The 12,819-nt window shown below is 43.2% G+C and overlaps 1 protein-coding gene across 5 annotated transcripts in view; it reads left to right on the top strand.

The window, feature by feature from the left end:
* Window positions 1–12,819, top strand: part of MAPKAP1 (MAPK associated protein 1) — a 243,342-nt gene that overhangs the window by 186,296 nt on the left and 44,227 nt on the right. The window lies entirely within an intron of this gene.

Raw genomic sequence — 12,819 nt, 5'->3', positions numbered from 1 at the left:
GATCTGTAAGTCTGTGTCACAAGACCAGAGAACTTAGAAGCAGGGTACTTTCCAGCAAATGTGCTTTGGTGCCCCAGAAGAGATGTGTACCTTATAAGTAAAACCATTTGATTGAGCACACTGCCACAAGGATGGATATAAGCCTTTCTGTTTTTCTTCCAAGGAGGAATAGTCATAATTTTTTATATCAACCACATCAAAAGATGTTTCCTAAATTACTTATTCAGGCCTTCTTTTGTAAGGCATCATGCTAGACATTTTGCAAACGCTCTCTTATAATTTTCTCAACTACCCTAATAAGATACTATGCTAATTGTGGAGAGCAGTTGTGACTTGTGCAAAGTTAGCTAGCCAGTGATAGAACCAGAATTCTAAGTCAGCTGTCTGATTCCAAAGCCCACCGTGAGACTGTTGATGAAATAACCTAAATTTTCAATCCTAAGAATTGTGATGACAATTGTCTTATACACTATGAGAGAGAAGCTTGCTAATGAAGCTGACATGACAAGAGTTTCCGCCTAGGGACTTAGAGCTAACATTTGTGCTTGGATCTTGGCCTAAATCAGAAAATGACAAGCCAAAGTCCTTGAGCTTTCCAGTTTGGATTCTTGTCTGATAATCTACCTCATCCTTCAGCCAACTGTCTGCCAGAAGCTGGAATCAGACCAGAAGAAGGCATGAGTACATTATGGAGAGGACGTAATGGCAGGAGACTTCCATTCTTGTCTAAGCATCTGTATAAATTCTGGCATCAAACGGAGCCTCACTTTCCTCTGTGCCAAATGTTACCAGTGACCTTTTCTCTTACCCCTGATCACACATAGGTAGACTGTCCAGGTCCTTAGAAGAAAAACGCAGCGTGAACCAACTTATTCTTTGCACAACTTTAAGAGAGAAACTCAGGAATTTTCCATCATCGGGAAAACAGGCCTGAAATTAAACTGGCTTTATGGAGTACCAACAAAATGTCAGACCGTGTGTCTTTACTGTTTGATCACTCAAGAGTCTGTCCTTGTAGTTCAGCATAGTGCTTTAAAAACACTATGCCTCTGTAGCCTTTGACATCAGACAAACCATGTCTCTTCTCTGAACCTCAGTTTCCTCTGTAAATAGAGGTGGTCGACTCTATTTCACAAGGGTTTTTTGAGGATTAAATGAGATACAAGAACTATCATTGTAATGACCTTTTAGGCCATTGTGCTCATCATCTTTATTTTATAGAAGAAACTAGGCTTTGAGGGGTGATTTGCAAGTGATTGCATGACTAATAATCAGGGATGGGGGCTGGAAAACTGGATCTTCTGTGCAGTAAGTCTAGTGCAACAGTTGAATCTGATTATTTTATTTCCTAGTAGAAATTGCCATACAAAGAGTCTTCGGTTCTCTAGACATCAGGTCAACCTCCTTTAATCTCCTTTCCTTTTCAAGGAGATCTTCCTTATTTCAGTGCCTTACTGAACTCAAGGTGGACAGTCACCTAGATAAGTGGCCTGTGGCAGGGGAGAGTATCTCTGGGTCTCAGTCTGTGGGAGGCCTCTTCCAGCTCTTTTGGTTTCCCCTTAAAGACCTGAAGAGGAAGTAGCTTCCTGTACCCAGGAAGAGTTTCTCCTTACCTCAGTCTGAACAGTGATTCCACTGGACGGATTGACCACCCCCACACTGGGTTGTGACCACCACCACCCCTCCCCAGGGCAGGGACCATCCTGGTGCCTGTGGCCAGGTATGGTTCATTACCCTGGATGGAGTGAGCCTCCCAAGTCCCTAGCATCAGCAGGCTTCTCTCACTAGGGCTCCAGGGGACAAGTACATGAAAGCTTTTAAAGACAATTTGGGAGTTGGGTGAGTGTCTATACCCATATGTTTCTTCTTGGAGGTACTTGGGCTACGCCCCCAACCCATTACCTCCCCCCGCCCCAATAATACTAAATAAAGAGGAAGGCGGGAAGCAACCATAGGCAGTGAATGACTGTTTGCTATCCTGATGTGTTTCTAGTTCTTCTTCCCAGTGCTTATTCATAGTGGGCTGATCCCTCCTCCTGTGTGTGCTCTGTGCCAGCCCTGGAGACTCCCTGGTGGTTCCATTTGGCTTCTGGAGGCTTTCTTCAGCTACAGATTACTAATCTCTCCAATCTCTATCATGTGACTTAAATACCAAGGCTTTAAGCCTCTTTTATTATATAGCACAACAGCAGTCTTCAAGTGCAGAAGAAAACGTGATCGTGCAAATAAACTCTATTTACAAATAGAAATGACCTGTGGTGTTCATGGTTTGGATTTTAGGTTGAATTACTGCCGAAAGCCAGTTACGTTTCTGACTTTGGTCAGGGGAAAGTGTTCACTATAGGGAATTTTTGAACGGGTGAAGGTTTTTCCATGTAATACGGGTGACAGCTCCCTGCTTTGCAGCATGCTAACAGAATTTAAATGAAACAGAAACATTGCCCCCAATGTAGGAATACCTGTGTGTTTGCACCTCTTGCTTTGTGGTTAATGTGAACTGGTTGGTAATGTGTTGTAGTGCACAAGGTGTGGTATTTGCAGGCACTGTGTGACCTTGGACAAGTCCTTCTCTGTGAACTTCATTTTCCCATCTGTAAAATGTGATGGTAATCCCTATCCTGTAGGGCTGTTAGGAGGATTAGAAGAGAATGTGTATACTAAGAGCACAGTGATGTGTATACATAGGCAAGTGTTGGCCAGGCCCAGTATTTGTCCATGTGCCTGAGACACCACAGCTATTCTGTGCATGTTTATGTGATGGACTTTTCCCTCCCTGTTCTTCCTGTTTTCCCACTAGCTCTTAGACTTCCCACAGGCCCCTTTTGTCAATGGCCAGCACCAAGGAGTAGATGGTACCTTGGGCCCAAACCAGTGCTGACCTGTACCAGAGACAAACTCGTGCCCTGTCCACACCTACTTCTTCAGTAATGAATGTCTGAATTGCAGTCTCTGTGGGCTGAAAAATTCAACATGGATTGCATTTTTCGCTCTCCCCCTTTCTTGAAAGTTCCCCCCTTTTCATTTTATCATTCGGTAGTAATTAGTATTCAAGGGAAATTGGTCTTAATATATTGAAATTGGTTAAGTGCATTTAGACCTGTACCACAGCCAATGTCTTATTGGAAAATGTAATTGGGGACTCTGTGTATGTAATTAATTGAATTACAATTAAGAACTTTCATTAAGCGATACACTGGTACATTAGAGCAGTAAGGAAACATGTTTGACGAGCCACAAACCCTGTATGGGCTTTAAGTGAGGGCACAGGGATTTGCATCCCTCTAGTAGGCTCCTGGCCCCAGAATCCACTCTGCTGCCCCTGACTGATGGCTTGGTAATGCCTCAGGTGACATTTCTGCAGTGACTCCCTGATGGGAGATGGGGTTCTTCTAGCTTATGTGCCCTCAGTCTCTGACTCTGGAGTCAGAGAGAGAGAGAGACCTCAGTGTTGATCAGATATTACAGTTCTCAGGTATTTTGTCATGTAAATTGTCAAAACTGCCCAGGCTCCTTTTACTGTGTTTTCAACAGTAACAAAGATGCATTGGAGGAAGAGAAAGTGATGGGAATTCTGTCATCAGCCTAACTCGTGAGCAAACCTGTAATGGACCAGTGGTTCAGACCCTTGGCTGGTCATGCTTTATCCTCTAAACGGTGGTTGGTTTCATTCTTGGCACACATTTGTTTATTCATTCCCTAAGCAGTGGTGGTGTCCTCCTCTAGGCCAGTCACTGTGCTGACACGGTAGAGTGGAGCCCCACATCGTGGAGCCCACAGTTGTGATAGGTGCTACAGAGGGTATAAAAGAGTAGCTAGCAGGTGTCTGGAGCTGTGGGAGGAGGAGAAGGCTTTCTCGGGGAAGAAGAAAAAGGGAGATAGTCAGTAGTAAGGGAAGGAAGGTCCTGGTCCAAGGGACTGCTCATCTGAAGGCCTTGAGAAGGAGCTTGACAGGTTTAGGAATGAATGAAGTGGAGTGACATGAGCAAGGCTGAGAGCACTGGAAGTGAGGACTGAGGGATGCGCAGGGTCTAGAAAGCAGAGCCTAGAGGCCCTGGTTCCATGTTCTGCTCTTTTTAGAAATTCTACAAACCGGAAACTGTTTCTTTCTGATCACCTCATAAAACAAGATTACCCTGATTTATTGAGGGTCTGAAATCTCCCTGTGGAAAGGCTCTGACTCCGAGAGTTTAATCAATTAGGCCCTGACAGCAAGGATCCCTACCCTGGTTGTAGCATGGAGCGTTCAGTGAAGGGCATATCCTACCGTGTGATTCTGACGGCTTTGGCGAGATTACCGCAGAGGGCATGCGTGCGCGCATGTGTGTGTTATACTATATCACCTATTGATTGTTTTTTAGAGACCAGCCAAAAATGACTAGTAGCCAAAGGGAAGTGTTTAATAGAAGAGAAGTTTGGGGCTTATGAGGCTTTAGGGACTTAAAAGGCCTTTGGAAAAAAAAGATGTGATGGATGTAGAAAGCAAAGGGAGAGTTTTTCTCCTCAACTCACTTATGCAGCCAGCTTTGAGTCTTACAGAGTGGAGAGAATTAGGTTTTATCCCCGATTCTTTGTTCTGGCAAAGCCAGACATGATTGTGTTCTCCTTAGATACTGTTTTGGCCCATGGATTTGGACACTCGCAGCCCATCAAAGGGACATTTTTCACCAAAGCATTATGTGGTGATTGAGGGCACATTTTTGGAATTAGACAGGCATGGGTTCAGTTCCTCGCTCCAGCCTGTGCTACTTGTACGGCTCTGCTAACGGGATGACATTCTAAGCCTCATTTTTCTCACCTGTAAAAAAGGGGATAATAATAGGCAACAAAAGGGCATTGGGGAAATTAAATGAAATAGCATATTTAAAGTGCTGAGCATGGTGTCTGGCATACGGTAAACACTCAGTAAATGTTAGCTGCCCTTGTAGTTGTTGAGGCAGGATCCCAGTTTGGTGGGTTATCTGAATGGAAAACTAGTAACAGTGTATTAGGTTCTATTAACCAAGGTAAATACAGGGATGGTTTATGAACTCGGGTACCGTTGTTTTGTTGTTTTGTTTTGTTAAGATTTTATTTATTTGTTTGACAGAGACACAGCGAGAGAGGGAGCACAAGCAGGGGGAGTGGGACAGGGAGAAGCAGGCTTCCTGCCGAGCAGGGAGCCCGATGCAGGGCTCAATCCCAGGACTCTGAGATCATGACCGGAGCCGAAGACAGATGCTGAGAGTCACCCAGGCACCCCCAAATTCGGGTTAACCTGTGTTGCATCAGGCTTGAATATCTAGTATGTGCTCTGTAGGACAGAATGTTCCTGCTCTCAGAGGAGCTCATTGTCTAGAAGGGGAGTACAGATGTTTATCACACTTATCATTAGACCCTTCAGAACTACAGGGTTTCAGGGGAGGGATCAGGGAAGATTCTAGACTAGACTCTGAAGTAAGTGTATATATTTTAAAAAGTGGGAGGGACATTCTGGCCAAATGGTATAACCTGAGCAAAGTCCAATTTAGCTGAAGCAGGGACTGTTCCATGTGGGCAACAGCAATAAGGCATCGAGATAGAGCAGCGCAGGGGTGTGTGGCTGGCTCAGTCGGTGGAGCATGTGACTCTTGATCTCGGGGTTGTGAGTTCAAGCCCCATGTTGGGGGAGAAAAAAAAGATAGAGTAGTAGGGCAGAAGATGGTTTATTTCCTATTTATTTATTTATTTTAGATTTCTTTTTTGAGAGATGGGAGAGTGGGGAAGCATGCCCATGAGCAGGAGGAGAGAGGAGAGAGAATCCTCAAGCAGACTCTGGTCAGAGCCTGTCACAGGACTTGATCCTAGGACCTGAGAGCACGACCTGAGCTGAAACCAAGAGTCGACCCTTAACCGGCTAAGCCACCTAAGCACCTCTATTTCCCCTTCATTTAGTCTGTTATTTGTACAGCAGTATTTAATTGTGTGCCAGGCCCTGGCATGGATAATGTCTCTGCCTTTGAAGAATTGAAACCCCTCCACCTCTGACCATTTTATTTTCCACTATTCCCCTTCACACACTCTTTGCTCCAACCAAGCGCAAACACTTGCTCCCACTTTATGGACTTCATGTTTTTCCCACCCTGGATTGCCTGTCCCCTTTCCATCGTCTGGGAATCCTGCCATCCTCCTGGGTTCTTGAAGCACTAGCACAGTCCCACAGCTGTGGTTGGTGCTGAGTGACTATTTGTGAACCTGCTAGGATCAGTCAACCGTATCATCGAGCTAGAGAGAGTTTAAAGGTGAGGTTGTAACAAAGGCCATCATCTTCTGGTTGAGTCATAGAGTTGGCATAGATCTTTTTGGGGAAGGGAGATTGAAGTTGTTTTAACTTATAACTACATTCAAGCTTTTTGACTTGGTCCAAGAGTTACTGAACCATAAAATGAAGTTCGAAGTCCTGTGTGATTTGTATCTATGAACATAAGACATCTGCCGGTAGCATACAGTGAGTTCATCTGAGCTTTGATTTAATGATTAGCGCCCATTTGTCTAAAAGGAGTTCATGTATGTACCTCTTAAGTGTCTCCCTCAGTTTCAGTGAAATCACATACACAAAAACACTTTTTAAATGTAGAACAGTATTAATTATAATTAGCCTTGATCTGATCACCTGACAGCAAGCCTGTTATTCTTGTAATGTGTGTCCCTGCTCTCTGTTTGTGTTTGTTTTCAGGTGTGTTGCACATACACAGCTGTAACTATACTTCTGTATCTTATAATGATTGTCCAGATAGGCATCCAGGCACGGCATAAGGACCAGTAAAGGCAGTGGGTCTCAAGCTTCTTGTCTTAGACCTCTTTACACTCCTAAAAATTATTGAGGACCCCAAAGAGCTTTTGTTTATTGGGTTATATCTACTTATTGGGAATAAAAATCGAGAAAAATTTAAGTATTTATGAATTCATTAAAAAGTAATAATAAATCAATTACATGTTAACAAATTTTTATGAAAAATAGCTATATTTTCTTTTGTTTTCCATTTTCTTTCTCTTAAGAGCACTTATTTTTGCTCCATCAGGAAGATAAATCATTGACTAATCACCTGAACCAGTGAGCACTGTTTTATATATATACTTTTGCAGATTTCTATAACGTCTGGCTTTATAGAAGGCATCTTGATTTTCATATCTACTGCATTCAGTCTGCTATTCAGTTGTAGTATGTGAAGAAAATTTGGCCTAACATAGATATGTGGTTGGAAAAGGTAGGAGTATTTCAACAGCCTTTTCAGAAATAGTGGATATTAATTTTCCTTAATATGCCAAAGCTCAAGTGATTGATTCTTAAAGGTTAGTTACAATGTGGAATCAGAATCATATCATTGAACTTGTGCACTTGTTATTACTTTGTGCCTTTATAAGATAATAGGCATGAAAAGGGCCAATAATGTCTTGCTGTTAATATTGAGATAATGGACCCCTGGAATGCTTCTTGGTGATCACCCCTCCACTGGGTCCTGGACTGTACTTTGAGAACCCCTGACTCAGAGTTTACAGTTACCTACCCATCTGTCTCCTTGCTGCTGCCTGTAGGAAGGTAGTGAGATGGGAGGGGAAGGAGGAGCACAGTGGAAGGAATGTGGACTCAAGTTCAACAGATTTGTCCCAGTTCTCCCTCTTCCCCAAAATGGAACCTTAGGGGCACCTGGGTGGCTCAGTCGTTAAGCGTCTGCCTTTAGCTCAAGTCATAATCCCTGGGTCCTGGGATTGAGCCCCACATTCGGCTCCCTGCTCGGTGAGAAGCCTGCTTCTCCCTCTCCCACTCCTGCTGCTTGTGTTCCCTCTCTTGCTATGTCTCTCTCTGTCAAATAAATAAATAAAATCTTTTTTTTTTTTTTAATGGAATCTTGGGTAGGGTTTGACCCACTTGTGACCCTTGATGTCAGAGTTAAGATTTGAACCTACATCTCTGAATTCTATGTTCCATATTCTCTCCAGTGTTAAGTCCCAAGGCTACTTCCCAGCCCTGGGCACCCTCAGCGCCTCCTCTTTCTTTCTTTGCTGCAGGCCCTAGACGTTGCCTGCCTTCTCCTTCCCTCAACCCCCTCTTGCCAAAGCCTGACTTTGCCACTAAGATAGGTGCCATTCCTGTTTCCTCCTTTCTCATTCTCTCCTTTCGATAGCTAGGCTCCTTTCTCGCTTAGATTTTGTCCCACAAACCTTTACAAATTGCAAATGGGCTTTCTGTCATTCTTCTGGAGCCTGGTGTCAGTCCATCTGAGCACATTGGTGCTCAAGTCACTTTTAGGCCCCACCCCAAAATTTGATCTATCACAATACACCTTTGAGTTATTGCAGCTCGAGCGTTTTGACACGATACATTATGGTAATCCATGGCACATAGAGACATTAACACTCCCGACTTTGACAAAATACATTGTGAAGTCTTTGAAGGCACCATTACAATTTATCTTGTCATTCAGAAGGAGACCCAGTTCAGCATTAATGTAGATGAACACAGTGTGGCTTTTGTTTCATTTAATTGCTTGTGACCTTTTTAATTGCTCATTTAACAAAATACCAAAGGGTTATGTTTCAATTAAATTAACAGTTTGGGAGTGGTTTTTTTTTTTTCCTGATATGTTTATTTCTAAAACATTCTGGTTCTCTCTTTTTTTACCTTAAATAGATAAAAATGTCTTCTCTAACAGAAGTGGGTTTTTAAATGTGAAGTTGATATACAGTAATAATTTTAACACACAAATGGTATTGTGCCTACGTATGGTTGGGTTCACTCCTTTCTGGAAGGATACAAACAGTAAAGGTATACATGCAAAGTCTTTGAACTTTTCTAGTCCAAAACATGCTTTTGGTACACTACTCTGCTTCAGATGTTTTTTATATATAAAGTGTCTGTTGTGTGCACCGCTTCTGCCTCGTACTATTTTCTTTGTGTTCCTAATACCAAATCTGTAAGCTTCTGAAGATCAGGAACCCTGCCTTATCCTCACCAGCGTGCCTCCATAGTCTAGCATCCCACTGGCATGGGGAGAGTAGTTGCAGGTTATATGGCTGACTGATCTATACGTGTACACGTGCCCCCTCCAAGCAATGGCACTCATGAGCCTACTTTGAAAAATGGCTGTGTAACTCCGAGACCAGAAGTTCAGCAGATGACCTGCTTGGGGGTGGGCAGCACGTACTGGAGGCGAACACAGGAGTATTCGTTCGCTCCCTACTCCCCCAGGTGTTGTTGCTCTTCTAATGCAAACACAGCCCTTGTCATCTGGGGCAAGGCTCAGGACTTACCCAAGTATCAGGGGGACTTAAATCCCCAAATGGGATATGAATTTACACTGTTGGAGAGTAGAAGGTCAGTGCAAGAAGCATTAGTGTGTTGAGCCAGCTCTAGCTATATAAGTCTTGAACAAAATTAATATAAGGAAATTGACAAGCCTTGCTGGTTATTCCATAGCTTTAAGACCTCTACTAAAATCCTATCATCTCATCTGCCCATTATTAACATTTCAGCAAAATATAAAGTTTTCATTAATCTCCCACAGCAAATTTAGGAGTGAAAACTGGCACTTGTTTGAGCTTTTAGGACTACATTAGCTGGTGTATTAAACAAAATATGTCATTCTTCAGTAGCTTCTGTAAGAAGCTAAATCAATTTCCAGCCATATTTATGCACCACTTTATCTAAAAGCATCTGAATTATCATTTACAGCTAAGATGCTTTATTAGCAGCTGGCATTGAAATTGCTCAGTAAAAAATTATATGTCACGTTATAGTAATTTTTAAATTGGTTTTAATCCAACATCATAAAATGTAAAACTCTTAAGTGTGGGGTGGTTTTTTTTTTTGTTTTTTTTTTTTTTTTAGTAATTGGCATTTTAGCATAATGAGCTGTTACCCCTTTCCAAATCAAATACCTGCAATATTTAGAAAATACTAATTAGTAAAGAAAACAGAAGTTCTTGAGGTGAGTTGTATCTAATAATGGTGTTTTCTCAGATAAGATGGTTTTAACTGATTTTTAAAATATGAAAGGATTTTAATACCTCACCAAAATTCTCCACAGTTCTCCAATTTAAAAGGTTCTGAAAATAGAAATAAACATCTTTGCAGTTCTGTTTCAGTAAAGTGTGTGTTGGGGAAAGTGAATGATTATTTGAAACTCTGGAAACTCTAGCCAGCCTCTTGGTTTAAGAGATGGACATTACCCAGAAGACAGAAGTGCTTGCGACCATGACACCTCTGTCCAAAATTACAGGTGTCCAAAGAAAGGTAGCAAGGTTACCTAATGTCCCTTACAGATGTTGAGTGTAACTCTTCTGATCCTAGCGATATGATGTTCGTTAAGTCACTGAGCCTCTCTGATCTACACCTTCCTGTGGACACGGCAGCTCATACTCATCCAGTAAATTTTCATCAAGCACTTGCTTTATTCTGGGCGTGGTAGCACTAGCAGAGTCTAGGCTATAATGGTGAGTAAAACAGTCACTCTGCCTGCCCTCTTGGGGCAGAGACAGATAGTGATCAGCTGTGAACAGCATTCTGCAGGAAAATGCTGGGTGCAGTGGTAAAAGGAGCTGTGCTAGACTTGGGGGCCCAGGGTCAGGGAAGCTTTCCCTGGAGTGTCACTTGATCTAAGCTCTTCAGGAAGAACAGGGAGGAGACTTGGAGATACAGGTCAGGAGAGAGTGAAGTGGGGAGAAGGGTGACCTGGGCAGGAGGACAATATGCACAAATACTCAAAAATGGGACCGTATCACAGGCCCAGTGAATGACCATGCCATTCAGTGGATGGCATCGAGTGAATGACCCAGTGTAGGTGAGGCTGCGTCTTCATTGTGAGGAGAACATTATTGTAGGGGCTGGAGTTATTCTAGCTGGGAGTAATTGTAGGGTTTGGAAACCAAATTCACAGTTCCTAATAAATGAGTTCAATGTAAAGTCATCAGAAACTACCTTTGACTTTAAAGCTTACCCTGTAAGCAGTAACTATGGAGAGGAAAAACGTATAATTGTCAGACTGACATTTATGTAACAGAATTTTCCTGTTTTATACCCAAATCTAGAGTTTTCCATTTCTCCAGCTCTGTCCCAAGGAGTTCACTCTGGATTTCCCTGTGGGCCATCTCTGGGTGTGCCACACAAGGCTTAGGGCACCCTGCTCTGGTTGGCCTCTGCTGTACAGGTGCTCCCATCCCGCAGGTGCTCCCGTCCCAGCAGCTGCACCTTCAGAAGACCACATTTTAAACTCTGGGGGACAGGAGATAATTTAGCTTTGCTTAGTGTGGCCCTGGGCACATGACTTTACTTCTCAAAGCCTCAGATTCCTCGTCTATGTAATACAGAAAAATGCTTAAGTGCATGTATAAAGCCCTTAGCACCATGCCTGATGTGTAGTAAGCACTCATACATACTGGTTCTTTTCTTTTTTTTTTTAATTTTATTTATTTGACAGACAGAGATCACAAGCAGGCAGAGAGGCAGGTGGGGTGGGGAGCAATCTCCCCGCTGAGCAGAGAGCCCGATGCAGGGCTCGATCCCAGGATCATGACTTGAGCTGAAGGCAGAGGTTTAACCCACTGAGCCACCCAGGCGCCCCCACATTGGTTCCTATTTTATTTTATTTTAATTTAGCAAAATTTAACAGCATACCAGCTGCCTGTACTGCTTGCAGAGATACAGAGATGAATGAGAAACTTTACTGTCAAAACGCTTCCAAATTAGGGGCGCCTGGGTGGCTCAGTGGGTTAAAGCCTCTGCCTTCAGCTCAGATCATGATTCCAGGGTTCTGGGATCGAGCCCCACATCGGGCTCTCTGCTCGGCAGGGAGCCTGCCTCCTCCTCTCTCTCTGCCTGCCTTTCTGCCTACTTGTGATCTCTGTCTGTCAAATAAATAAAAAAAATCTTAAAAAAAAAAAAAAAACTTCCAAATTAGGCTAGAACAACCACTCAACAATTTAAGTGCAAGGCTGAATGTATGTGTTCCTCTGTGACAGAATAAACATAATCATGACTGCTCTTTCATTAAGTGTATTATGTGTTAGTCTTCAAATACATTTTGGCATTCTGTGCATGGTAAAAACTGGGGTTCAGAGAAAGTCACTTGCCCGATATCATATAGCAAGTTAGAGGCAGAGCTAGAAATTGAACCCCAGGTCTGCCTGGCTCCAGGGTCCAGTATAAACCAGCTGCTTTGGAATTCAGAAGGAGGCGGAGTTGGAGCTGCCCTGGGTGGAGTTTTGGCAAGTACAGGTTAAGGTTGGAAGGGACGTTCTAGGCTACCACATGAGGAAAGGCCCAGAAATAGAAAAACCTGGCCTTGTGTGCCATCTGAGGAGTTTGGAAGGTGCTGCAAGAAGGTGTGGATGAGAAATGACAATGTAAAGTTGAAAAATTATGTCTCAGCCAGATTATGGGCACCCTTCATTGCTTGGCTGGAGACGGTGCCCCATCCAGGAGGCCATGCGAAGCCAGGGAGGATTTTCGAGCACCAGCCTTCTTATTTGTCCCCAGTATCATGTATCAGAGTACTGAGCGTGCACAAAGCTCTCCCTAGACTTCGAGCAAGTGAATAAATGATCAAAGCTTCAGAAAGCTGTATGAATCCAAAAGTCCTGTGTTGGCTAGATTGCACAGAGTGCCTGGTGCCCAGAAGGCCAGTGAGGAGACTGTTAAAAGCAGGAGCAGACTCGTGCCCTCACCCGTGGAGACTGTGGGGCACAAGATGGGAAACCAATGAACAGTTTGAGAATCTTGGAAAGCACAAGAATTCTTCCAAGAGCTTGGATTACTTTTATGATTGGAAAAATTATTACAAGGAAAAGAAACAAGAAGTGTGACCG

The sequence above is a fragment of the Lutra lutra genome, chromosome 13 (genome assembly GCF_902655055.1).
Source record: "Lutra lutra chromosome 13, mLutLut1.2, whole genome shotgun sequence".
Classification (NCBI taxonomy): domain Eukaryota; kingdom Metazoa; phylum Chordata; class Mammalia; order Carnivora; family Mustelidae; genus Lutra; species Lutra lutra.
The sequence above is the reverse complement of the archived record's forward strand: the minus strand, read 5'-3'. Positions and strand labels throughout refer to the sequence as shown.